This window comes from Alosa sapidissima, chromosome 1, assembly GCF_018492685.1.
Source record: "Alosa sapidissima isolate fAloSap1 chromosome 1, fAloSap1.pri, whole genome shotgun sequence".
NCBI classification, from domain to species: Eukaryota; Metazoa; Chordata; class Actinopteri; order Clupeiformes; family Clupeidae; genus Alosa; species Alosa sapidissima.
The window spans coordinates 53,316,039-53,339,904 of record NC_055957.1 but is presented as its reverse complement, the minus strand read 5'-3'; the positions used below and the strand labels follow the sequence as shown (position 1 = coordinate 53,339,904).

The 23,866-nt window shown below is 54.7% G+C and overlaps 27 non-coding genes and 7 pseudogenes across 27 annotated transcripts; all 34 read right to left on the bottom strand.

The window, feature by feature from the left end:
• Positions 1–81: 81 nt before the first annotated feature.
• LOC121681414 lies at positions 82–195 on the bottom strand. Its single transcript, XR_006022125.1, has one exon. It is a non-coding gene; the product is annotated as a U5 spliceosomal RNA (small nuclear RNA).
• A 363-nt stretch (positions 196–558) lies between these two features.
• On the bottom strand, positions 559–755 carry LOC121684314. Its single transcript, XR_006023103.1, has one exon. It is a non-coding gene; the product is annotated as a U2 spliceosomal RNA (small nuclear RNA).
• A 1,667-nt stretch (positions 756–2,422) lies between these two features.
• Positions 2,423–2,595, bottom strand: LOC121684614 (annotated as a pseudogene).
• A 152-nt stretch (positions 2,596–2,747) lies between these two features.
• LOC121681412 lies at positions 2,748–2,861 on the bottom strand. The gene has a single exon (XR_006022124.1). It is a non-coding gene; the product is annotated as a U5 spliceosomal RNA (small nuclear RNA).
• Positions 2,862–3,223: 362 nt separating this feature from the next.
• On the bottom strand, positions 3,224–3,414 carry LOC121683294. The gene has a single exon (XR_006022735.1). It is a non-coding gene; the product is annotated as a U2 spliceosomal RNA (small nuclear RNA).
• Positions 3,415–3,566: 152 nt separating this feature from the next.
• LOC121681407 lies at positions 3,567–3,680 on the bottom strand. The gene has a single exon (XR_006022123.1). It is a non-coding gene; the product is annotated as a U5 spliceosomal RNA (small nuclear RNA).
• Positions 3,681–4,030: 350 nt separating this feature from the next.
• On the bottom strand, positions 4,031–4,221 carry LOC121683289. Its single transcript, XR_006022730.1, has one exon. It is a non-coding gene; the product is annotated as a U2 spliceosomal RNA (small nuclear RNA).
• A 161-nt stretch (positions 4,222–4,382) lies between these two features.
• On the bottom strand, positions 4,383–4,496 carry LOC121681401. Its single transcript, XR_006022120.1, has one exon. It is a non-coding gene; the product is annotated as a U5 spliceosomal RNA (small nuclear RNA).
• Positions 4,497–4,858: 362 nt separating this feature from the next.
• Positions 4,859–5,049, bottom strand: LOC121683284. The gene has a single exon (XR_006022729.1). It is a non-coding gene; the product is annotated as a U2 spliceosomal RNA (small nuclear RNA).
• A 152-nt stretch (positions 5,050–5,201) lies between these two features.
• Positions 5,202–5,315, bottom strand: LOC121681396. The gene has a single exon (XR_006022119.1). It is a non-coding gene; the product is annotated as a U5 spliceosomal RNA (small nuclear RNA).
• A 361-nt stretch (positions 5,316–5,676) lies between these two features.
• Positions 5,677–5,867, bottom strand: LOC121683278. Its single transcript, XR_006022726.1, has one exon. It is a non-coding gene; the product is annotated as a U2 spliceosomal RNA (small nuclear RNA).
• A 161-nt stretch (positions 5,868–6,028) lies between these two features.
• On the bottom strand, positions 6,029–6,142 carry LOC121681388. Its single transcript, XR_006022109.1, has one exon. It is a non-coding gene; the product is annotated as a U5 spliceosomal RNA (small nuclear RNA).
• Positions 6,143–6,507: 365 nt separating this feature from the next.
• Positions 6,508–6,751, bottom strand: LOC121684306 (annotated as a pseudogene).
• A 1,645-nt stretch (positions 6,752–8,396) lies between these two features.
• LOC121684638 lies at positions 8,397–8,569 on the bottom strand (annotated as a pseudogene).
• A 161-nt stretch (positions 8,570–8,730) lies between these two features.
• Positions 8,731–8,844, bottom strand: LOC121681383. Its single transcript, XR_006022100.1, has one exon. It is a non-coding gene; the product is annotated as a U5 spliceosomal RNA (small nuclear RNA).
• Positions 8,845–9,209: 365 nt separating this feature from the next.
• Positions 9,210–9,384, bottom strand: LOC121683920 (annotated as a pseudogene).
• Positions 9,385–13,519: 4,135 nt separating this feature from the next.
• Positions 13,520–13,645, bottom strand: LOC121684340 (annotated as a pseudogene).
• Positions 13,646–13,806: 161 nt separating this feature from the next.
• LOC121681378 lies at positions 13,807–13,920 on the bottom strand. Its single transcript, XR_006022098.1, has one exon. It is a non-coding gene; the product is annotated as a U5 spliceosomal RNA (small nuclear RNA).
• A 364-nt stretch (positions 13,921–14,284) lies between these two features.
• LOC121683275 lies at positions 14,285–14,475 on the bottom strand. Its single transcript, XR_006022724.1, has one exon. It is a non-coding gene; the product is annotated as a U2 spliceosomal RNA (small nuclear RNA).
• Positions 14,476–14,636: 161 nt separating this feature from the next.
• LOC121681376 lies at positions 14,637–14,750 on the bottom strand. The gene has a single exon (XR_006022097.1). It is a non-coding gene; the product is annotated as a U5 spliceosomal RNA (small nuclear RNA).
• A 364-nt stretch (positions 14,751–15,114) lies between these two features.
• LOC121683272 lies at positions 15,115–15,305 on the bottom strand. The gene has a single exon (XR_006022722.1). It is a non-coding gene; the product is annotated as a U2 spliceosomal RNA (small nuclear RNA).
• A 161-nt stretch (positions 15,306–15,466) lies between these two features.
• On the bottom strand, positions 15,467–15,580 carry LOC121681366. The gene has a single exon (XR_006022090.1). It is a non-coding gene; the product is annotated as a U5 spliceosomal RNA (small nuclear RNA).
• A 363-nt stretch (positions 15,581–15,943) lies between these two features.
• LOC121683267 lies at positions 15,944–16,134 on the bottom strand. The gene has a single exon (XR_006022721.1). It is a non-coding gene; the product is annotated as a U2 spliceosomal RNA (small nuclear RNA).
• Positions 16,135–16,295: 161 nt separating this feature from the next.
• LOC121681363 lies at positions 16,296–16,409 on the bottom strand. Its single transcript, XR_006022084.1, has one exon. It is a non-coding gene; the product is annotated as a U5 spliceosomal RNA (small nuclear RNA).
• Positions 16,410–16,773: 364 nt separating this feature from the next.
• On the bottom strand, positions 16,774–16,966 carry LOC121683760. Its single transcript, XR_006022902.1, has one exon. It is a non-coding gene; the product is annotated as a U2 spliceosomal RNA (small nuclear RNA).
• A 1,888-nt stretch (positions 16,967–18,854) lies between these two features.
• On the bottom strand, positions 18,855–18,968 carry LOC121681356. The gene has a single exon (XR_006022083.1). It is a non-coding gene; the product is annotated as a U5 spliceosomal RNA (small nuclear RNA).
• Positions 18,969–19,317: 349 nt separating this feature from the next.
• On the bottom strand, positions 19,318–19,508 carry LOC121683262. The gene has a single exon (XR_006022717.1). It is a non-coding gene; the product is annotated as a U2 spliceosomal RNA (small nuclear RNA).
• Positions 19,509–19,669: 161 nt separating this feature from the next.
• On the bottom strand, positions 19,670–19,783 carry LOC121681351. Its single transcript, XR_006022082.1, has one exon. It is a non-coding gene; the product is annotated as a U5 spliceosomal RNA (small nuclear RNA).
• A 351-nt stretch (positions 19,784–20,134) lies between these two features.
• On the bottom strand, positions 20,135–20,325 carry LOC121683256. Its single transcript, XR_006022716.1, has one exon. It is a non-coding gene; the product is annotated as a U2 spliceosomal RNA (small nuclear RNA).
• A 161-nt stretch (positions 20,326–20,486) lies between these two features.
• LOC121681347 lies at positions 20,487–20,600 on the bottom strand. The gene has a single exon (XR_006022081.1). It is a non-coding gene; the product is annotated as a U5 spliceosomal RNA (small nuclear RNA).
• A 365-nt stretch (positions 20,601–20,965) lies between these two features.
• Positions 20,966–21,156, bottom strand: LOC121683247. Its single transcript, XR_006022712.1, has one exon. It is a non-coding gene; the product is annotated as a U2 spliceosomal RNA (small nuclear RNA).
• A 161-nt stretch (positions 21,157–21,317) lies between these two features.
• Positions 21,318–21,431, bottom strand: LOC121681342. The gene has a single exon (XR_006022080.1). It is a non-coding gene; the product is annotated as a U5 spliceosomal RNA (small nuclear RNA).
• Positions 21,432–21,799: 368 nt separating this feature from the next.
• LOC121684092 lies at positions 21,800–21,975 on the bottom strand (annotated as a pseudogene).
• Positions 21,976–23,656: 1,681 nt separating this feature from the next.
• LOC121684552 lies at positions 23,657–23,768 on the bottom strand (annotated as a pseudogene).
• Positions 23,769–23,866: the final 98 nt, after the last annotated feature.

Here is a 23,866-nt window from a genome sequence, read left to right as displayed (position 1 = left end):
GCGGGGCCAGCAAAAGCGGACCGCCGCCGCCGCCGCCGCAAAACAAAACACCACGACGCTCGACTTTGGACAGGCAGGTGCAGCTCCGCCGAAGCAGAGCTTCCAAAAATACCGTAAACTCGGGGCAGTTCCCCTCCACGGAAATCTTTAGTAAAAGGCGAAAGATTTGTACGAGATGAAGAGAAACCCGAGCGATGGCTGCCACAGGGCACGCCGGACGGAGAGCATGAACGGCGCCGGTCGTGGACGTGAGGGTGACTCCAAGGCGTTGCCCAGTGGCAACAAGACGGCAGTATCAACATCCCCTTTAAATTTAAATGTGTAAAAAAAAAAAAAAAAAAAAAAAAAAAAAAAAAAAAAAGAGTAAAAGGGCGGGAAAACCCAAAAGGGGCCGAAAAGGGAGGTGGCGCGGTTGGCCAAAACACCTGGCAAGGACTCCTGCTGCTGCGTCTGCTCTGCTAAGGAGGATTTCATCACAGTCAGTCAGTCAGTCAGTCAGTCAGTCAGTCAGTCAGTCAGTCAGTTCCACTGGGTTGGTTCTTTTCTTACACAGTCAAAGGAATGTGCACCGTTCCCGGAGTCGCTGCAATACCGGGTCGATGCGTGGAGCGGACGGAGCAAGCCCCTCTTCCGTCTCCCTGTTCCAAAAATCAGATTAATATATGGTCCTCGGGTAGAGGACGTATCAGATATTAAACTGGTAAGAACAGATTTTTTTTTTTTTTTTTTTTTTTTTTATTATTCACATAAGCCATAGCACACCACATAGAAAGACATTTGACATGCCATGCCACCACCACAGGGGGTGCTGGTCCTATGCGGCACAGTAGTCCCACCAGCCTTGAAAAACAAACACAAGATATAACACACAAAAGATACAGAAGGAAGTGAAGTCTAGACTAGAGGCTGTGGTAAAATGGGCACGCAGGCCCCAAGGAACCAGGTACACAAGTGAGCTCGGGCACACAGGCCCAGCCAAAAACAAAAAAAATGTCAAGACACACAAACACAAAACCAACACGTCCACCCTCAGTACACTTTTAATCCACCCCAACACAACCCAACAACAACAACATCAACAACCCAACACAACCCCAATCAGTCCAACATCCCAGTAGTCCTTTTCAAATTCCCCTCATCCCACCCAAGCAAGTCCCCCGAAGAAGGGGGGGAAGGGGAAGAAATCCCCTCCCTCACAGAGCCTGTCGACCCGTCCGACTCCTCCTCGCCACTAGACGCCGCCACCTCCATGGACCCATCACCACCGTCCTCCACCAGCAGGGCCTCGTACCTATTAGAGACGGAGACCCCGCCCCCACCCTTGCACCGGCGGACCGGAGTCCCCGGCGAACCACCTTCACTCCCGTCCTGCAGGGGGCGCTTCACTGCCCCCGACGCCTTCACCGCCGACTCAGCCATCTCCGCTTCCTGGGAAGCAGAAGCAGAAGCCCAGTCGTCCAAACTCCGCCCACCAGCACCAGTCACCGAGCGGCCATCTTGACTGCCATGCGGCCTAGCCGTAGCCGTAGCCACCAAGCAGCCATCTTGGCTACCTCGCTGCCCTGCTCCCGAACCACCAAGAGACGCCGCAGGCGCCTTCACTCCACTCGCTCTTGCCACCGTCGCACCAACAGGCACCGTCTTCACCCCCGCGGGCACAGAAGAGGCCCCCACCGGCACAGTGGGATCCCCCCCCTGGCGTACCAGCCGCTCCGCCTCCTGGAAACTCTTCCACCTGGCACAAGCCGCAGGCTGATGATCCTTCCCTCCACAATACTCACAGCCCTTCACCAGCGCCGACACGTAGCTCCTCCGCTTTTCACAGCCCCCAAAAAGATGGTCCGTCGCCCCACACAAAGAACATTCCCGTAGCTTCTTACAGTCCTTCACCAAGTGTTCCTTAGACCCACACCGCAAACAAGCCAGCACAGTACATTGACTCCGCAAGTGCCCCGCACTCCCACAACCCCAACACTCACTTGGCAAGTCCGGAATAACAATCCTCCCTCTGTCAGGCCCCAAACTGAAGGCGAAGGGAGGCCGCACCTGGCGATTCCCCTCTGACCGAAACAGCACGTGATACGTCCACTTCCCCGTCCAGAAGCCGTTGCTGTCCACGACACGCCGTCCCTGCGGTACCTCCGTGCAATACCGTCCCAGCCAACACCGAACATCCTCCTCCAGCACGTGGGGGTTGAAGACCTGGACCACCACGACATTCATCGGACGCCAAAACCTCATCCGTATTCCAAACTCCAATCTGTTGACTCGTAGTCCTTCCCCAGCCTCCTTCCACCGCCGAACCGCCACCAACATGTCCACCGGCGACCGGAAGGTTACGTCGTAGCCCAACGTCGACGGCAGCAGGCACAGCACCTCCTTGTCCGTTGCCCCCAGCAGCCCCTTCACGATCGCCGCTCCAAAAAGCTCCCTCGAAAACTCCTCCCTCCGCAGCTTCGGGATCCAAAACTGCATTGCATGCTTCGGCACCACCTCCATCACATTCGCCTCCGACACCGCCATCGCTGTCTCTGGTAGTCCACCTGATAAGAACAGATACTACACTTGATCTTAGCCAAAAGGCCGAGAAGCGATACCCCACAACTGCACGGGGTGCGGCGGCCCCTCTAGCGACGCCCCCCGCGCTCACATGGTTACGGGGGGAGGCGGGGCCAGCAAAAGCGGACCGCCGCCGCCGCCGCCGCAAAACAAAACACCACGACGCTCGACTTTGGACAGGCAGGTGCAGCTCCGCCGAAGCAGAGCTTCCAAAAATACCGTAAACTCGGGGCAGTTCCCCTCCACGGAAATCTTTAGTAAAAGGCGAAAGATTTGTACGAGATGAAGAGAAACCCGAGCGATGGCTGCCACAGGGCACGCCGGACGGAGAGCATGAACGGCGCCGGTCGTGGACGTGAGGGTGACTCCAAGGCGTTGCCCAGTGGCAACAAGACGGCAGTATCAACATCCCCTTTAAATTTAAATGTGTAAAAAAAAAAAAAAAAAAAAAAAAAAAAAAAAAAAAAGAGTAAAAGGGCGGGAAAACCCAAAAGGGGCCGAAAAGGGAGGTGGCGCGGTTGGCCAAAACACCTGGCAAGGACTCCTGCTGCTGCGTCTGCTCTGCTAAGGAGGATTTCATCACAGTCAGTCAGTCAGTCAGTCAGTCAGTCAGTCAGTCAGTCAGTCAGTTCCACTGGGTTGGTTCTTTTCTTACACAGTCAAAGGAATGTGCACCGTTCCCGGAGTCGCTGCAATACCGGGTCGATGCGTGGAGCGGACGGAGCAAGCCCCTCTTCCGTCTCCCTGTTCCAAAAATCAGATTAATATATGGTCCTCGGGTAGAGGACGTATCAGATATTAAACTGATAAGAACAGATACTACACTTGATCTTAGCCAAAAGGCCGAGAAGCGATACCCCACAACTGCACGGGGTGCGGCGGCCCCTCTAGCGACGCCCCCCGCGCTCACATGGTTACGGGGGGAGGCGGGGCCAGCAAAAGCGGACCGCCGCCGCCGCCGCCGCAAAACAAAACACCACGACGCTCGACTTTGGACAGGCAGGTGCAGCTCCGCCGAAGCAGAGCTTCCAAAAATACCGTAAACTCGGGGCAGTTCCCCTCCACGGAAATCTTTAGTAAAAGGCGAAAGATTTGTACGAGATGAAGAGAAACCCGAGCGATGGCTGCCACAGGGCACGCCGGACGGAGAGCATGAACGGCGCCGGTCGTGGACGTGAGGGTGACTCCAAGGCGTTGCCCAGTGGCAACAAGACGGCAGTATCAACATCCCCTTTAAATTTAAATGTGTAAAAAAAAAAAAAAAAAAAAAAAAAAAAAAAAAAAAAGAGTAAAAGGGCGGGAAAACCCAAAAGGGGCCGAAAAGGGAGGTGGCGCGGTTGGCCAAAACACCTGGCAAGGACTCCTGCTGCTGCGTCTGCTCTGCTAAGGAGGATTTCATCACAGTCAGTCAGTCAGTCAGTCAGTCAGTCAGTCAGTTCCACTGGGTTGGTTCTTTTCTTACACAGTCAAAGGAATGTGCACCGTTCCCGGAGTCGCTGCAATACCGGGTCGATGCGTGGAGCGGACGGAGCAAGCCCCTCTTCCGTCTCCCTGTTCCAAAAATCAGATTAATATATGGTCCTCGGGTAGAGGACGTATCAGATATTAAACTGATAAGAACAGATACTACACTTGATCTTAGCCAAAAGGCCGAGAAGCGATACCCCACAACTGCACGGGGTGCGGCGGCCCCTCTAGCGACGCCCCCCGCGCTCACATGGTTACGGGGGGAGGCGGGGCCAGCAAAAGCGGACCGCCGCCGCCGCCGCCGCCGCCGCCGCAAAACAAAACACCACGACGCTTGACTTTGGACAGGCAGGTGCAGCTCCGCCGAAGCAGAGCTTCCAAAAATACCGTAAACTCGGGGCAGTTCCCCTCCACGGAAATCTTTAGTAAAAGGCGAAAGATTTGTACGAGATGAAGAGAAACCCGAGCGATGGCTGCCACAGGGCACGCCGGACGGAGAGCATGAACGGCGCCGGTCGTGGACGTGAGGGTGACTCCAAGGCGTTGCCCAGTGGCAACAAGACGGCAGTATCAACATCCCCTTTAAATTTAAATGTGTAAAAAAAAAAAAAAAAAAAAAAAAAAAAAAAAAAAAAGAGTAAAAGGGCGGGAAAACCCAAAAGGGGCCGAAAAGGGAGGTGGCGCGGTTGGCCAAAACACCTGGCAAGGACTCCTGCTGCTGCGTCTGCTCTGCTAAGGAGGATTTCATCACAGTCAGTCAGTCAGTCAGTCAGTCAGTCAGTCAGTCAGTCAGTCAGTTCCACTGGGTTGGTTCTTTTCTTACACAGTCAAAGGAATGTGCACCGTTCCCGGAGTCGCTGCAATACCGGGTCGATGCGTGGAGCGGACGGAGCAAGCCCCTCTTCCGTCTCCCTGTTCCAAAAATCAGATTAATATATGGTCCTCGGGTAGAGGACGTATCAGATATTAAACTGATAAGAACAGATACTACACTTGATCTTAGCCAAAAGGCCGAGAAGCGATACCCCACAACTGCACGGGGTGCGGCGGCCCCTCTAGCGACGCCCCCCGCGCTCACATGGTTACGGGGGGAGGCGGGGCCAGCAAAAGCGGACCGCCGCCGCCGCCGCCGCAAAACAAAACACCACGACGCTCGACTTTGGACAGGCAGGTGCAGCTCCGCCGAAGCAGAGCTTCCAAAAATACCGTAAACTCGGGGCAGTTCCCCTCCACGGAAATCTTTAGTAAAAGGCGAAAGATTTGTACGAGATGAAGAGAAACCCGAGCGATGGCTGCCACAGGGCACGCCGGACGGAGAGCATGAACGGCGCCGGTCGTGGACGTGAGGGTGACTCCAAGGCGTTGCCCAGTGGCAACAAGACGGCAGTATCAACATCCCCTTTAAATTTAAATGTGTAAAAAAAAAAAAAAAAAAAAAAAAAAAAAAAAAAAAGAGTAAAAGGGCGGGAAAACCCAAAAGGGGCCGAAAAGGGAGGTGGCGCGGTTGGCCAAAACACCTGGCAAGGACTCCTGCTGCTGCGTCTGCTCTGCTAAGGAGGATTTCATCACAGTCAGTCAGTCAGTCAGTCAGTCAGTCAGTCAGTCAGTCAGTCAGTTCCACTGGGTTGGTTCTTTTCTTACACAGTCAAAGGAATGTGCACCGTTCCCGGAGTCGCTGCAATACCGGGTCGATGCGTGGAGCGGACGGAGCAAGCCCCTCTTCCGTCTCCCTGTTCCAAAAATCAGATTAATATATGGTCCTCGGGTAGAGGACGTATCAGATATTAAACTGATAAGAACAGATACTACACTTGATCTTAGCCAAAAGGCCGAGAAGCGATACCCCACAACTGCACGGGGTGCGGCGGCCCCTCTAGCGACGCCCCCCGCGCTCACATGGTTACGGGGGGAGGCGGGGCCAGCAAAAGCGGACCGCCGCCGCCGCCGCCGCCGCCGCCGCAAAACAAAACACCACGACGCTTGACTTTGGACAGGCAGGTGCAGCTCCGCCGAAGCAGAGCTTCCAAAAATACCGTAAACTCGGGGCAGTTCCCCTCCACGGAAATCTTTAGTAAAAGGCGAAAGATTTGTACGAGATGAAGAGAAACCCGAGCGATGGCTGCCACAGGGCACGCCGGACGGAGAGCATGAACGGCGCCGGTCGTGGACGTGAGGGTGACTCCAAGGCGTTGCCCAGTGGCAACAAGACGGCAGTATCAACATCCCCTTTAAATTTAAATGTGTAAAAAAAAAAAAAAAAAAACAAAAAAAAAAAAAAAAAAAAAAAAAAAAAAAAGAGTAAAAGGGCGGGAAAACCCAAAAGGGGCCGAAAAGGGAGGTGGCGCGGTTGGCCAAAACACCTGGCAAGGACTCCTGCTGCTGCGTCTGCTCTGCTAAGGAGGATTTCATCACAGTCAGTCAGTCAGTCAGTCAGTCAGTCAGTCAGTTCCACTGGGTTGGTTCTTTTCTTACACAGTCAAAGGAATGTGCACCGTTCCCGGAGTCGCTGCAATACCGGGTCGATGCGTGGAGCGGACGGAGCAAGCCCCTCTTCCGTCTCCCTGTTCCAAAAATCAGATTAATATATGGTCCTCGGGTAGAGGACGTATCAGATATTAAACTGATAAGAACAGATTTTTTTTTTTTTTTTTTTTTTTTTTTTTTTTTTTTTTTTTTTTTTTTTTTATTATTCACATAAGCCATAGCACACCACATAGAAAGACATTTGACATGCCATGCCACCACCACAGGGGGTGCTGGTCCTATGCGGCACAGTAGTCCCACCAGCCTTGAAAAACAAACACAAGATATAACACACAAAAGATACAGAAGGAAGTGAAGTCTAGACTAGAGGCTGTGGTAAAATGGGCACGCAGGCCCCAAGGAACCAGGTACACAAGTGAGCTCGGGCACACAGGCCCAGCCAAAAACAAAAAAAATGTCAAGACACACAAACACAAAACCAACACGTCCACCCTCAGTACACTTTTAATCCACCCCAACACAACCCAACAACAACACCATCAACAACCCAACACAACCCCAATCAGTCCAACATCCCAGTAGTCCTTTTCAAATTCCCCTCATCCCACCCAAGCAAGTCCCCCGAAGAAGGGGGGGAAGGGGAAGAAATCCCCTCCCTCACAGAGCCTGTCGACCCGTCCGACTCCTCCTCGCCACTAGACGCCGCCACCTCCATGGACCCATCACCACCGTCCTCCACCAGCAGGGCCTCGTACCTATTAGAGACGGAGACCCCGCCCCCACCCTTGCACCGGCGGACCGGAGTCCCCGGCGAACCACCTTCACTCCCGTCCTGCAGGGGGCGCTTCACTGCCCCCGACGCCTTCGCCGCCAACTCAGCCATCTCCGCTTCCTGGGAAGCAGAAGCAGAAGCCCAGTCGTCCACACTCCGCCCACCAGCACCAGTCCCCAAGCGGCCATCTTGACTGCCATGCGGCCTAGCCGTAGCCTTAGCCACCAAGCAGCCATCTTGGCTACCTCGCTGCCCAGCTCCCGAACCACCAAGAGACGCCGCAGGCGCCTTCACTCCACTCGCTCTTGCCACCGTCGCACCAGCCGGCACCGTCTTCACCCCCGCGGGCACGGAAGAGGCCCCCACCGGCACAGTGGAAGCCCCCCCCTGGCGCACCAGCCGCTCAGCCTCCTGGAAACTTTTCCACTTGGCACAAGCCGCAGGCTGATGATCCTTCCCTCCACAATACTCACAGCCCTTCACCAGAGCCGACACGTAACTCCTCCGCTTTTCACAGCCCCCAAAAAGATGGTCCGTCGCCCCACACAAAGAACATTCCCTTAGCTTCTTACAGTCCTTCACCAAGTGTTCCTTAGACCCACACCGCAAACAAGCCAGCACAGTACATTGGCTCCGCAAATGCCCCACACTCCCACAACCCCAACACTCACTTGGCAAGTCCGGAATAACAATCCTCCCTCTGTCAGGCCCCAACATGAAGGCGAAGGGAGGCCGCACCTGGCGATTCCCCTCTGACCGAAACAGCACATGATACGTCCACTTCCCCGTCCAGAAACCGTTGCTGTCCACGACACGCCGTCCCTGCGGTACCTCCGTGCAGTACCGTCCCAGCCAACACCGAACATCCTCTTCCAGCACGTGGGGGTTGAAGATCTGGACCACCACGACATTCATCGGACGCCAAAACCTCATCCGTGTTCCAAACTCCAAAGTGTCGACTCGTAGACCTTCCCCAGCCTCCTTCCACCGCCGAACCGCCACCAACATGTCCACCGGCGACCGGAAGGTTACGTCGTAGCCCACCGTCGACGGCAGCAGGCACAGTACCTCCTTGTCCGTTGCCCCCAGCAGCCCCTTCACGATCGCCGCTCCAAAAAGCTCCCTCGAAAACTCCTCCCTCCGCAGCTTCGGGATCCAAAACTGCATTGCATGCTTCGGCACCACCTCCATCGCATTCGCCTCCGACACCGCCATCGCTGTCTCTGGTAGTCCACCTGATAAGAACAGATACTACACTTGATCTTAGCCAAAAGGCCGAGAAGCGATACCCCACAACTGCACGGGGTGCGGCGGCCCCTCTAGCGACGCCCCCCGCGCTCACATGGTTACGGGGGGAGGCGGGGCCAGCAAAAGCGGACCGCCGCCGCCGCCGCCGCCGCCGCCGCAAAACAAAACACCACGACGCTTGACTTTGGACAGGCAGGTGCAGCTCCGCCGAAGCAGAGCTTCCAAAAATACCGTAAACTCGGGGCAGTTCCCCTCCACGGAAATCTTTAGTAAAAGGCGAAAGATTTGTACGAGATGAAGAGAAACCCGAGCGATGGCTGCCACAGGGCACGCCGGACGGAGAGCATGAACGGCGCCGGTCGTGGACGTGAGGGTGACTCCAAGGCGTTGCCCAGTGGCAACAAGACGGCAGTATCAACATCCCCTTTAAATTTAAATGTGTAAAAAAAAAAAAAAAAAACAAAAAAAAAAAAAAAAAAAAAAAAAAAAAAAAAGAGTAAAAGGGCGGGAAAACCCAAAAGGGGCCGAAAAGGGAGGTGGCGCGGTTGGCCAAAACACCTGGCAAGGACTCCTGCTGCTGCGTCTGCTCTGCTAAGGAGGATTTCATCACAGTCAGTCAGTCAGTCAGTCAGTCAGTCAGTCAGTTCCACTGGGTTGGTTCTTTTCTTACACAGTCAAAGGAATGTGCACCGTTCCCGGAGTCGCTGCAATACCGGGTCGATGCGTGGAGCGGACGGAGCAAGCCCCTCTTCCGTCTCCCTGTTCCAAAAATCAGATTAATATATGGTCCTCGGGTAGAGGACGTATCAGATATTAAACTGATAAGAACAGATTTTTTTTATATTGAAGTTTATTCATACCAAATCATAATCATTATCAAATCATAGTTACAGCCAGAACAAGAAGAACACAGAAAGCACAGAAAGAGAAAAAGAGAAAAAAGAAAGGCTGCAACATACGGGCACAAACGCCCCATAGAAAAGAACTCGGGCACACAGGCCCAGCCAAAAACAAACCCCATAACTCAATCCCAACCCACCCGCACACAAACATCCCTAATCCTCCCCACACACCATAAAACACCCGCACTTACACAATCCCACCACCCGCAACCCACTAATCCATGCCCATAGTCCGCTTCAAGCTGTCCACGTCCCACCCAGCAAGCTGGGCAGGAGGGGGGCGACTCCCCCGTCCTACGGTCCGCCTCTCCGTCACCGACTCCACCGAATCCGCCGACTCGTCCGACTCCAGCTCCACCACACCGCCCGTAGTTCCCGACTCCGCCACCAGGGGCAGGGAGCGATCAAAGGCCGCCACCCCCTCCCCCGGCCGCTGACGCCGCACGGGAGCACTCTCCGGACCTCCGCCCTCCAGGGGGCGCTTCCCCGACACCATCGCCAACTCCGCCATCTCCTCTTCCTGGGAAGCCGTTACCTCCGCCCAGCTCAGCACCCCGACACTCTCCATAGCCACGCCCGGCCTGCCCTTCGACCCCGCCGACCCTCCGACCTCTGGGCGGCCATCTTGGCTGCCATGCGGCCTAGCGGTAGCCGTAGCCACCAGGCTGCCTCCATGCGGCCCATCTCCCACTCCACCAGCCGATCCTGCAGCTCCCGTTCCTCCGCTCGTGCCCACCGCCGGCGGTCCCGTCGGCCTCCTCTCCTGCACGCCCGTCACCAGAGGAGCCCCTGCGGGGGAAACAGAAACCCCCCCACCACCAGTTCTCCCCACCACCGCTCCTGCGTAACTCTGTCTCTTCGGACACCTCAAAAAGAGGTGATCCTTAGACCCGCACAAGGAACACTCCCTTCTCTCCCCACAGTCCTTCACCACGTGCCCCACCACCCCACAACGCACACACCGCTGCGCCACACATTCGCTTCTCAAATGCCCCTCTTCCCCACATCCCCAACAAACAGTAGGTAAGTCCGGTAAAAACACCCTCCCACGGTCTGTCCCCAGCGCAAACAAATGTGGAGGCCGCAGCTGGCGGCCCTCCCCAGAGAAGCGAAACCGCACACTATACCTCCACTTGCCCGTCCAAAATCCGTTGCCGTCTGTGACCTTCTCCCCCGGTGACACTGCGCTACAGTACCGGCTAAGGAACCCCCGGACGTCCAGCTCCAACGCGTGCGGGTTGAACATCTGTACGACGACCACGTTGGCTGCACTCCACACCACGCGCTTAATCCCCTGGATCCGTGCGTCTCCTTTCCCCTTTCCAAACGCCACGCGCAGGTCCTCCTCCGTCCTAAACGTGACGTCGTGCCGCCCCAACGCCGGGTAATCCTGCAAACAGAGCACGTCCGCTCCCGTCAGCCCCAACACGCCTTTGAGAATGACTTCTCCAAAACCAGCCCGATCCAGCTCCGCCCTCCTCGCCTCCGGGATAAGGTACCGGATTGCATGCCTCGGTATCCCCTTAGTAACTTCCGTCAGGTCCGCCATCGCTGTCTCGGGTAATCCTTGCTGATAAGAACAGATTTTTTCCTTTGGAAAACTTTTATTGTCACAAACTCATGTTTTTTGCATTACATTTTGATTTGTTTTGTTACATTTCATGGATTTTCTTTGTGGTACATTTTCATTTTTCTTTCATCATTTCATCACATTATCATCACATCACATGGTTTTCATTCTTTTCACATTTTGCATTTTCATTTCACATTTTACATTTTCATAATTTTTCACAGCACATTTTTTACAAAAATAAAATCATTTGTCTATAAAAGCCATTTTTGTTTTAAAACTGTGTCTGTGTGTGCAAAGTCCATGTGTGTGTTTAAAAGTTCATGTTTGTGTAAAAGGATGTTAAAAGTCCATGCTTTTAAAAGAGTTCCAAATGTAATAAAATGCAATAAGAGTCAATTAAAAGGTCTCCGTTGTGCTAGACCGGGGTGAGCCACTAACAAGAGGCTCCACCCCGCTCTCCAGAAGAGCGAGGCAAGCGCGGATGCGCCCAGTGGAGGTCCTCCCCTCCGCCCGCTGCTCCGTCCCGTGATGGTAGTGGTGGGGGTGCTTCGGCGGGAGCCAGCAGCCGTGGGGGGCGGGAACCTTCTGTTAGTGACCCCGGCCCCCTCCTCCGAATGGCGACGTGCGGCGCCTCCTGCCGCGTAGATGTCACCAGCCGCCGTAACGCTGGCAGGGGCACCGTCACGCGCTTCCCCACCAGCAGGTTGCGGGAGGTCCACAGTGCGGCTTTTATGCAGTTTAGGGTGAGCCATAGCGCGGCGAAGTCGGCGGCTGGGATGGTGGTGGCGCCCTGGCCCACCCCGCTGACCACTAGATGGTAGCTTGGGGGGACCTCCCCTGCTGGCAGGCTCGGGCATTGCAGGGGGCCGGTATCGGCCCACAGGTCCCTCGCCACGCCGCACTCCCAGAGCAGGTGCCGCACGGTCTCAGGTTGGCCGCATCCTGGCCGCGGGCAGGTGTTGATTCTGGCCATGCCCCGGGAGTGCATCACGGCTCTGACCGGGAGGACCTCATGGAGCGCCATCCACGCCAGATCCTTCAGCTTGTTCTGGAGGGCGGGGTGGGCAGCGTTCCTCCAAGCCTGCTTGGCCTCACTGAGTGTGAGGCCGGGAACGGGGCTCACTGCTTCCCGGTCCTGCACAAGGGAGACAAGAGATTTTGCTTTAGTTAAAATGGTGACATCCTGCCCCTCTAAGTCAAATCTCATTAAAAACTTTTTGATAAAAACATATTGAGGGGGCAGGTTAAAAGCAACTGGACGTTTAAGATCAGTATTTAAAATTTTCAGTTTTCTCAGGTACGACCCCATCCAGAACCGTGCCAGGGCTGTTGTCTTGCTGTCTCCGGATGGGGCCGTCGCGTATCTGATGTGGAGGGCGGTGAAATGGGCTCCTAAAAACAGGTGGGGGTCTGGGAGGCCCTTTCCTCCGTTCTCAGGTCTTTTCTTCAGGACCTCCCTCCTTAGTCTTTCCCACTTGGACCCCCACATGAAATAAAACACCGCTCTCTCCACACCTAAAAGAAAGCTCCTGGGGGGGCTAAAAACAGAACACAGTAATAAAAACAAAGGTAAGATAACTGCTTTGAAGATTAAAACCTTACCTTCAAACGTCAACTGTCTTAGTCCCCAGAACCCCAGTCGTTGTCTCACTTTCCCTAACGCGTCAGTCCAGTTGCCCCGTCCACCACCCTCATTGTCAAATTTAATACCTAAAATCTTTATGTCTGTCTGTTTAAAATCTACTGCCAGATCTGGTCTTACGTCACCCCACGGCCCAAAGAGCTGGGCCTCGGACTTGCCCCTGTTGAGCTTGGCGCCCGAGGCCCTTCCGTACCAGTCAGTCAAGTCGAGTGCTCTTTGGGCCGATAAAAAGTCATTCAATAAAAGGGTCACGTCGTCCATGTAAAGTGCGCAAGTCGCAGTCAGTCCACCTGGCAAGTCCAGTCCTTTGATCCATTTGTCCTTTCTCAATATCTGTGCCAGCGGCTCGATGCACGCAACGAACAGGAGTGGGGATAAAGGACACCCCTGGCGGACGCCAGAGCGAACATTTATCGCATTGGTTAGGTGCCCATTTACTCGAATTTTGCTGTTGATGTCTTTATACAGCAATCCCACCCACTTTAAAAACCTCCCTGGAAAACCCATTTTTTGCAGTACCTTTAAAAGGTACTGGTGCGAGACCCGATCAAAAGCTTTCTCAAAATCTAAATTTAGCACTAAAAGCCTAATATTTCTGTCTCTCGCAAAACAGATGGCGTCTCGGACCAGCACTAGGCTGTCCGTGATCCTCCTTCCAGGGACGGCACAGACTTGATCCGGGTGGATCACGTCCTCTAAAACAGTCGACATGCGTAAAGCTAAAAGTCTGCTAAAAAGTTTACAATCACAGTTTAAAAGCGTTATGGGTCTCCAGTTTTTAAGGTCAGTCCTGTCGCCTTTTTTATATAGTAAAGAAACTATCCCTGATCTAAAGCTGTCTGGAAGTCTGTCAAGTTCTTCAAATTCTTTAAAAACAGTCAGCATGTCGTTGGCTAAAATGTCATAAAAGGTAACATAAAATTCCATAACATTATCTTAACATAAAATGATAAGAACAGATACTACACTTGATCTTAGCCAAAAGGCCGAGAAGCGATACCCCACAACTGCACGGGGTGCGGCGGCCCCTCTAGCGACGCCCCCCGCGCTCACATGGTTACGGGGGGAGGCGGGGCCAGCAAAAGCGGACCGCCGCCGCCGCCGCCGCCGCCGCCGCAAAACAAAACACCACGACGCTTGACTTTGGACAGGCAGGTGCAGCTCCGCCGAAGCAGAGCTTCCAAAAATACCGTAAACTCGGGGCAGTTCCCCTCCACGGAAATCTTTAGTAAAAGGCGAAAGATTTGTACGAGATGAAGAGAAACCCGAGCGATGGCTGCCACAGGGCACGCCGGACGGAGAGCATGAACGGCGCCGGTCGTGGACGTGAGGGTGACTCCAAGGCGTTGCCCAGTGGCAACAAGACGGCAGTATCAACATCCCCTTTAAATTTAAATGTGTAAAAAAAAAAAAAAAAAACAAAAAAAAAAAAAAAAAAAAAAAAAAAAAAAAGAGTAAAAGGGCGGGAAAACCCAAAAGGGGCCGAAAAGGGAGGTGGCGCGGTTGGCCAAAACACCTGGCAAGGACTCCTGCTGCTGCGTCTGCTCTGCTAAGGAGGATTTCATCACAGTCAGTCAGTCAGTCAGTCAGTCAGTCAGTCAGTTCCACTGGGTTGGTTCTTTTCTTACACAGTCAAAGGAATGTGCACCGTTCCCGGAGTCGCTGCAATACCGGGTCGATGCGTGGAGCGGACGGAGCAAGCCCCTCTTCCGTCTCCCTGTTCCAAAAATCAGATTAATATATGGTCCTCGGGTAGAGGACGTATCAGATATTAAACTGATAAGAACAGATACTACACTTGATCTTAGCCAAAAGGCCGAGAAGCGATACCCCACAACTGCACGGGGTGCGGCGGCCCCTCTAGCGACGCCCCCCGCGCTCACATGGTTACGGGGGGAGGCGGGGCCAGCAAAAGCGGACCGCCGCCGCCGCCGCCGCCGCCGCCGCAAAACAAAACACCACGACGCTTGACTTTGGACAGGCAGGTGCAGCTCCGCCGAAGCAGAGCTTCCAAAAATACCGTAAACTCGGGGCAGTTCCCCTCCACGGAAATCTTTAGTAAAAGGCGAAAGATTTGTACGAGATGAAGAGAAACCCGAGCGATGGCTGCCACAGGGCACGCCGGACGGAGAGCATGAACGGCGCCGGTCGTGGACGTGAGGGTGACTCCAAGGCGTTGCCCAGTGGCAACAAGACGGCAGTATCAACATCCCCTTTAAATTTAAATGTGTAAAAAAAAAAAAAAAAAAACAAAAAAAAAAAAAAAAAAAAAAAAAAAAAAAGAGTAAAAGGGCGGGAAAACCCAAAAGGGGCCGAAAAGGGAGGTGGCGCGGTTGGCCAAAACACCTGGCAAGGACTCCTGCTGCTGCGTCTGCTCTGCTAAGGAGGATTTCATCACAGTCAGTCAGTCAGTCAGTCAGTCAGTCAGTCAGTTCCACTGGGTTGGTTCTTTTCTTACACAGTCAAAGGAATGTGCACCGTTCCCGGAGTCGCTGCAATACCGGGTCGATGCGTGGAGCGGACGGAGCAAGCCCCTCTTCCGTCTCCCTGTTCCAAAAATCAGATTAATATATGGTCCTCGGGTAGAGGACGTATCAGATATTAAACTGATAAGAACAGATACTACACTTGATCTTAGCCAAAAGGCCGAGAAGCGATACCCCACAACTGCACGGGGTGCGGCGGCCCCTCTAGCGACGCCCCCCGCGCTCACATGGTTACGGGGGGAGGCGGGGCCAGCAAAAGCGGACCGCCGCCGCCGCCGCCGCCGCCGCCGCAAAACAAAACACCACGACGCTTGACTTTGGACAGGCAGGTGCAGCTCCGCCGAAGCAGAGCTTCCAAAAATACCGTAAACTCGGGGCAGTTCCCCTCCACGGAAATCTTTAGTAAAAGGCGAAAGATTTGTACGAGATGAAGAGAAACCCGAGCGATGGCTGCCACAGGGCACGCCGGACGGAGAGCATGAACGGCGCCGGTCGTGGACGTGAGGGTGACTCCAAGGCGTTGCCCAGTGGCAACAAGACGGCAGTATCAACATCCCCTTTAAATTTAAATGTGTAAAAAAAAAAAAAAAAAACAAAAAAAAAAAAAAAAAAAAAAAAAAAAAAAGAGTAAAAGGGCGGGAAAACCCAAAAGGGGCCGAAAAGGGAGGTGGCGCGGTTGGCCAAAACACCTGGCAAGGACTCCTGCTGCTGCGTCTGCTCTGCTAAGGAGGATTTCATCACAGTCAGTCAGTCAGTCAGTCAGTCAGTCAGTCAGTTCCACTGGGTTGGTTCTTTTCTTACACAGTCAAAGGAATGTGCACCGTTCCCGGAGTCGCTGCAATACCGGGTCGATGCGTGGAGCGGACGGAGCAAGCCCCTCTTCCGTCTCCCTGTTCCAAAAATCAGATTAATATATGGTCCTCGGGTAGAGGACGTATCAGATATTAAACTGATAAGAACAGATACTACACTTGATCTTAGCCAAAAGGCCGAGAAGCGATACCCCACAACTGCACGGGGTGCGGCGGCCCCTCTAGCGACGCCCCCCGCGCTCACATGGTTACGGGGGGAGGCGGGGCCAGCAAAAGCGGACCGCCGCCGCCGCCGCCGCCGCCGCCGCAAAACAAAACACCACGACGCTTGACTTTGGACAGGCAGGTGCAGCTCCGCCGAAGCAGAGCTTCCAAAAATACCGTAAACTCGGGGCAGTTCCCCTCCACGGAAATCTTTAGTAAAAGGCGAAAGATTTGTACGAGATGAAGAGAAACCCGAGCGATGGCTGCCACAGGGCACGCCGGACGGAGAGCATGAACGGCGCCGGTCGTGGACGTGAGGGTGACTCCAAGGCGTTGCCCAGTGGCAACAAGACGGCAGTATCAACATCCCCTTTAAATTTAAATGTGTAAAAAAAAAAAAAAAAAAAAAAAAAAAAAAAAAAAAAAAAATAAAAAAAAAGAGTAAAAGGGCGGGAAAACCCAAAAGGGGCCGAAAAGGGAGGTGGCGCGGTTGGCCAAAACACCTGGCAAGGACTCCTGCTGCTGCGTCTGCTCTGCTAAGGAGGATTTCATCACAGTCAGTCAGTCAGTCAGTCAGTCAGTCAGTCAGTTCCACTGGGTTGGTTCTTTTCTTACACAGTCAAAGGAATGTGCACCGTTCCCGGAGTCGCTGCAATACCGGGTCGATGCGTGGAGCGGACGGAGCAAGCCCCTCTTCCGTCTCCCTGTTCCAAAAATCAGATTAATATATGGTCCTCGGGTAGAGGACGTATCAGATATTAAACTGATAAGAACAGATTTTTTTGTATTGAAGTTTATTCATACCAGATCAAAATATACAAAGCATAGTTACAGCCAGAACATGAAGAATTCAGAAAGCAGGGAAAAAGAAAAAGAGAAAAAAGAAAGGCTGCAACATACGGGCACAAATGCCCCTTTGAGAACGACTCGGGCGCGCAGGCCCAGCCAAAAGCAACCCCCTAACACAAAACCCACCCCCCCACCCACTTACATCACCATTACACAGTTAATTACACAAACCCAAACCCACCCACCCACTTACATCACTATTACACAGTTAATTACACAAACCCACCACCAGTAACCCACTAATCCATGCCCATAGTCCTCTTCAAACTGTCCACATCCCATCCAGCAATCTGCTCAGGAGGGGGGCGACTCCCCCGTCCTGCGATCCGCCTCTCCGTCACCGACTCCACCGAATCCATCGACTCCTCCAACTCCAGCTCCGCCGACTCGCCCGTAGTCCCCAACTCAGCCACCAGGGGCAGGGAGCGTCCAAAGGCCGCCACCCCCTCCCCCGGCCGCTGACGCCTCACCGGAGCACTCGCCAGACCTCCACCCTCCAGGGGGCGCTTCCCAGACACCATCGCCAGCTCCGCCATCTCCTCTTCCTGGGAGGCTGTTGCCTCCGCCCAGCTCGACACCCCGACCCTCTCCGTGGCCACGCCCGGCCTGCCCTTCGACCCCGCCGACCCTCCGACCTCTGGGCGGCCATCTTGGCTGCCATGCGGCCTAGCGGTAGCCGTAGCCACCAGGCAGCCACCATGCGGCCCCGCTCCAGCTCCTCCAGCAGATACTGCAGCTCCCGTCACTCCACTCGCACCAGCCACCGCTCCCGCTCCTCCAGCAGATACTGCAGCTCCCTTCGCTCCGCTCACACCAGCCGTCACCGGACCCGTCGACCTCCTCTCCAGCGCACCAGTCATCAGAGGAGCCCCTGCGGGGGAAACAGAAACCCCCCCACCACCAGACAGCCCCAAAACTGCTCCCGCATAGCTCTGTCTCTTAGGGCACCTCAGAAAGAGGTGATCCTTGGCCCCACACAAAGAACACTCCCTTCTCTCCCCACAGTTCTTCACCACATGCCCCACCACCCCACAACGCACACACCGCTGCGCAACACATTCACTCCTCAAGTGCCCCTCTTCCCCACATCCCCAACAAACAGTCGGCAAGTCTGGTAAAAACACCCTCCCGCGATCCGTCCCCAGAGCAAACAAATGTGGAGGCCGCAGCTGGCGGCCCTCCCCAGAAGTACGAAACCGCACACTGTACCTCCACTTTCCAGTCCAAAATCCATTGCCGTCCATGACCTTCTGCCCCGTTGACACCAAGCTGCAGTACCGGCTCAGGAACCCCCGGACATCCAGCTCCAACACGTGCGGGTTGAACATCTGCACCACGACCGCGTTGGCTGCGCTCCACACCACGCGCTTAATCCCCACGATCCGTGCATCTCCTTTCCCCTTCCCGTACGCCACGCGCAGGTCCTCCTCCGTCTTAAACGTGACGTCGTGCTGCCCCACCGCCGGGTAATCCTGCAGGCAGAGCACGTCCGCTCCCGACAATCCCAACACGCCCTTGAGAATGACCTCTCCGAAACCAGCCCGATCCAGCTCTGCCCTCCTCGTCTCCGGGATCAGGTAGCGGATCGCATACCTTGGTATCCCCTTAGTTGCCTCTATCTCGTCCAACATCGCTGCCTCGGATAATCCTCGTGTGTAAGAACACTTGATCTTAGCCAAAAGGCCGAGAAGCGATACCCCACAACTGCACGGGGTGCGGCGGCCCCTCTAGCGACGCCCCCCGCGCTCACATGGTTACGGGGGGAGGCGGGGCCAGCAAAAGCGGACCGCCGCCGCCGCCGCCGCCGCCGCCGCAAAACAAAACACCACGACGCTTGACTTTGGACAGGCAGGTGCAGCTCCGCCGAAGCAGAGCTTCCAAAAATACCGTAAACTCGGGGCAGTTCCCCTCCACGGAAATCTTTAGTAAAAGGCGAAAGATTTGTACGAGATGAAGAGAAACCCGAGCGATGGCTGCCACAGGGCACGCCGGACGGAGAGCATGAACGGCGCCGGTCGTGGACGTGAGGGTGACTCCAAGGCGTTGCCCAGTGGCAACAAGACGGCAGTATCAACATCCCCTTTAAATTTAAATGTGTAAAAAAAAAAAAAAAAAACAAAAAAAAAAAAAAAAAGAGTAAAAGGGCGGGAAAACCCAAAAGGGGCCGAAAAGGGAGGTGGCGCGGTTGGCCAAAACACCTGGCAAGGACTCCTGCTGCTGCGTCTGCTCTGCTAAGGAGGATTTCATCACAGTCAGTCAGTCAGTCAGTCAGTCAGTCAGTCAGTTCCACTGGGTTGGTTCTTTTCTTACACAGTCAAAGGAATGTGCACCGTTCCCGGAGTCGCTGCAATACCGGGTCGATGCGTGGAGCGGACGGAGCAAGCCCCTCTTCCGTCTCCCTGTTCCAAAAATCAGATTAATATATGGTCCTCGGGTAGAGGACGTATCAGATATTAAACTGATAAGAACAGATACTACACTTGATCTTAGCCAAAAGGCCGAGAAGCGATACCCCACAACTGCACGGGGTGCGGCGGCCCCTCTAGCGACGCCCCCCGCGCTCACATGGTTACGGGGGGAGGCGGGGCCAGCAAAAGCGGACCGCCGCCGCCGCCGCCGCCGCCGCCGCAAAACAAAACACCACGACGCTTGACTTTGGACAGGCAGGTGCAGCTCCGCCGAAGCAGAGCTTCCAAAAATACCGTAAACTCGGGGCAGTTCCCCTCCACGGAAATCTTTAGTAAAAGGCGAAAGATTTGTACGAGATGAAGAGAAACCCGAGCGATGGCTGCCACAGGGCACGCCGGACGGAGAGCATGAACGGCGCCGGTCGTGGACGTGAGGGTGACTCCAAGGCGTTGCCCAGTGGCAACAAGACGGCAGTATCAACATCCCCTTTAAATTTAAATGTGTAAAAAAAAAAAAAAAAAACAAAAAAAAAAAAAAAAAAAAAAAAAAAAAAAGAGTAAAAGGGCGGGAAAACCCAAAAGGGGCCGAAAAGGGAGGTGGCGCGGTTGGCCAAAACACCTGGCAAGGACTCCTGCTGCTGCGTCTGCTCTGCTAAGGAGGATTTCATCACAGTCAGTCAGTCAGTCAGTCAGTTCCACTGGGTTGGTTCTTTTCTTACACAGTCAAAGGAATGTGCACCGTTCCCGGAGTCGCTGCAATACCGGGTCGATGCGTGGAGCGGACGGAGCAAGCCCCTCTTCCGTCTCCCTGTTCCAAAAATCAGATTAATATATGGTCCTCGGGTAGAGGACGTATCAGATATTAAACTGATAAGAACAGATACTACACTTGATCTTAGCCAAAAGGCCGAGAAGCGATACCCCACAACTGCACGGGGTGCGGCGGCCCCTCTAGCGACGCCCCCCGCGCTCACATGGTTACGGGGGGAGGCGGGGCCAGCAAAAGCGGACCGCCGCCGCCGCCGCCGCCGCCGCCGCAAAACAAAACACCACGACGCTTGACTTTGGACAGGCAGGTGCAGCTCCGCCGAAGCAGAGCTTCCAAAAATACCGTAAACTCGGGGCAGTTCCCCTCCACGGAAATCTTTAGTAAAAGGCGAAAGATTTGTACGAGATGAAGAGAAACCCGAGCGATGGCTGCCACAGGGCACGCCGGACGGAGAGCATGAACGGCGCCGGTCGTGGACGTGAGGGTGACTCCAAGGCGTTGCCCAGTGGCAACAAGACGGCAGTATCAACATCCCCTTTAAATTTAAATGTGTAAAAAAAAAAAAAAAAAAAAAAAAAAAAAAAAAAAAAAAAAATAAAAAAAAAGAGTAAAAGGGCGGGAAAACCCAAAAGGGGCCGAAAAGGGAGGTGGCGCGGTTGGCCAAAACACCTGGCAAGGACTCCTGCTGCTGCGTCTGCTCTGCTAAGGAGGATTTCATCACAGTCAGTCAGTCAGTCAGTCAGTCAGTCAGTCAGTTCCACTGGGTTGGTTCTTTTCTTACACAGTCAAAGGAATGTGCACCGTTCCCGGAGTCGCTGCAATACCGGGTCGATGCGTGGAGCGGACGGAGCAAGCCCCTCTTCCGTCTCCCTGTTCCAAAAATCAGATTAATATATGGTCCTCGGGTAGAGGACGTATCAGATATTAAACTGATAAGAACAGATACTACACTTGATCTTAGCCAAAAGGCCGAGAAGCGATACCCCACAACTGCACGGGGTGCGGCGGCCCCTCTAGCGACGCCCCCCGCGCTCACATGGTTACGGGGGGAGGCGGGGCCAGCAAAAGCGGACCGCCGCCGCCGCCGCCGCCGCCGCCGCAAAACAAAACACCACGACGCTTGACTTTGGACAGGCAGGTGCAGCTCCGCCGAAGCAGAGCTTCCAAAAATACCGTAAACTCGGGGCAGTTCCCCTCCACGGAAATCTTTAGTAAAAGGCGAAAGATTTGTACGAGATGAAGAGAAACCCGAGCGATGGCTGCCACAGGGCACGCCGGACGGAGAGCATGAACGGCGCCGGTCGTGGACGTGAGGGTGACTCCAAGGCGTTGCCCAGTGGCAACAAGACGGCAGTATCAACATCCCCTTTAAATTTAAATGTGTAAAAAAAAAAAAAAAAAAAAAAAAAAAAAAAAAAAAAAAAATAAAAAAAAAGAGTAAAAGGGCGGGAAAACCCAAAAGGGGCCGAAAAGGGAGGTGGCGCGGTTGGCCAAAACACCTGGCAAGGACTCCTGCTGCTGCGTCTGCTCTGCTAAGGAGGATTTCATCACAGTCAGTCAGTCAGTCAGTCAGTCAGTCAGTCAGTCAGTTCCACTGGGTTGGTTCTTTTCTTACACAGTCAAAGGAATGTGCACCGTTCCCGGAGTCGCTGCAATACCGGGTCGATGCGTGGAGCGGACGGAGCAAGCCCCTCTTCCGTCTCCCTGTTCCAAAAATCAGATTAATATATGGTCCTCGGGTAGAGGACGTATCAGATATTAAACTGATAAGAACAGATTTTTTTTTTTCCATAATAATGTTTATTACATAACCAAAGCTTAAACAACCATACAAATACGTCCCCCGTGGACGACCAAAAATTACCAGAAAGGAAAACCAAAAATACAAAACCAGAATAGCCACCGGGACCTAGCCCGGGCAAGGGCCAGCCCCCCTAGGGGGCCCCCCAAAATAAAAGGCCCGAAGGCCAGACAAACAAACATAAACCCAAGTCCACACAGCAGAACATCACAAACCCCCCAATCCCCACAAGCCTCCCCCCAAACCCACACAGATAAACAAAACCCTCCCTACTAACAAGGGCATTATACACTCAAACCCATCCACCAAACAACACTTTCCCAACCCCAGATCCATCTTTAATCCTCCCCCAAAACAGCACAATATGCACTTCCCCACTAGTCCATGCCCATAGTCCGCTTCAAACTGTCCACATCCCACCCAGCAAGCTGGGCAGGGGGGGGGGGGGCGCCTCCCCCGACCTGCAGTCCGCCCCTCCGTCACCGACTCCTCTGAATCCGCCGACTCCTCCGACTCCAGCCCCACCAACTCGCCCGTAGTTCCTGACTCAGCCTCCGGGGGCAGGGAGCGATCACAGGCCGCCACCCCCTCCCCCGGCCGCTGACGCCGCGCCGGAACACTCTCCGGACCTCCACCCTCCAGGGGGCGCTTCCCAGACACCATCGCCAGTTCCGCCATCTCCTCGTCCTGGGAGGCCGTTGCCTCCGCCCAGTTCAGCGTCCCAACCCTCTCCATAGCCACGCCCGGCCTGCCCTTCGACCCCGCCGTCCCTCCGACCTCTGGGCGGCCATCTTGGCTGCCATGCGGCCTAGCGGTAGCCGTAGCCACCAGGCTGCCACCATGCGGCCCAGCTCCCGCTCCCCCAGCAGACACTGCAGTTCCCTTTACTCCACTCGCACCAGCCACCGCTAGTCCAGTCGACCTCCGCTCCAACTCTCCGGTCACCAAAGGAGCCCCTGTGTGGGAAACAGAAACCCTCCCACCACCACCAGATAACCCCACCACCGCTCCCGCATAGCTCTGTCTCCTAGGGCACCTCAAAAAGAGGTGATCCTTAGCCTCACATAGTGAACACTCCCTTCTCTCCCCACAGTCTTTCACCACATGCCCCACCGCCCCACAACGAACACACCGCTGCGCAACACAATCACTCCTCCAGTGTCCCTCTTCCCCGCATCCCCAACAAACAGTCGGCAAGTCCGGCAAAAACACCCTCCCTCGATCCGACCCCAGAGCAAACAAATGCGGAGGCCGCAGCTGGCGACCCTCCGCAGAGATACGAAAACGCACACTGTACCTCCACTTTCCAGTCCAAAATCCGTTGGCATCCAAGATCTTCTCCCCTTGTGACACCACGCTGCAATATCGGCTCAGGAACCACCGCAAGTCCTGCCCCAGCACGTGCGGGTTGAACACCTGCACCACCACCGTGTTGATCGAATTCCACTCCACGCGCCTGATCCCCGTAACCCGAGCGTCACCATACCCCCTCCCATAGGCGACGCGCAGGTCCTCCTCCGTCCTGAAGGTGACGTCATGCCACCCCTTCTCCGGGTAGTCCTGCAGGCACAGCACCTCGGCTCCCGATAATCCCAACACGCCCTTGAGAACAACCTCTCCAAATCCAGCCCGGTCCATCTCCGCCCTCCTCTCCTCCGGGATCAGGAACCGGATCGCCTGCTTCGGTATCCCCTTCATCTCGGCCAACTTGTCCACCATCGCTGCCTCGGGTAATCCCAGTGGATAAGAACAGATACTACACTTGATCTTAGCCAAAAGGCCGAGAAGCGATACCCCACAACTGCACGGGGTGCGGCGGCCCCTCTAGCGACGCCCCCCGCGCTCACATGGTTACGGGGGGAGGCGGGGCCAGCAAAAGCGGACCGCCGC